Genomic DNA, 214 nt, shown 5'->3' with positions numbered 1-214 from the left:
CTCCCTCCCCCCCCTCCCCCCCCTAAACCCTAAACCCTAAACCCTAAACCCTAAACCTTACTTTTTGTATATTATTGAGTATTTGTTGCTGCAGCAGCAGCAGATCATCTGTGTCTTTTGTTCTCGCCTGCAGCAGCCCCAGCTGTCTGGCTATCCTTCCTTTATTTAAATTAAAAATAAAATAAAAACTATTTGCTGCTTCTTTCCATTCTGC

At 43.0% G+C, this 214-nt stretch overlaps 1 protein-coding gene across 1 annotated transcript in view; it reads right to left on the bottom strand.

Annotated features, from left to right (window-relative positions):
- EMH_0073910 (uncharacterized protein) overlaps nucleotides 1-214 on the bottom strand; it is a gene marked incomplete at both ends in the record, with an annotated part of 3,529 nt that overhangs the window by 685 nt on the left and 2,630 nt on the right. The gene's annotated exons all lie outside the window — the stretch shown is intronic.

The sequence above is a fragment of the Eimeria mitis genome, genomic scaffold (genome assembly GCF_000499745.2).
Source record: "Eimeria mitis Houghton genomic scaffold, Emh_scaff4276, whole genome shotgun sequence".
NCBI classification, from domain to species: Eukaryota; Apicomplexa; class Conoidasida; order Eucoccidiorida; family Eimeriidae; genus Eimeria; species Eimeria mitis.
The sequence above is the reverse complement of the archived record's forward strand: the minus strand, read 5'-3'. Positions and strand labels throughout refer to the sequence as shown.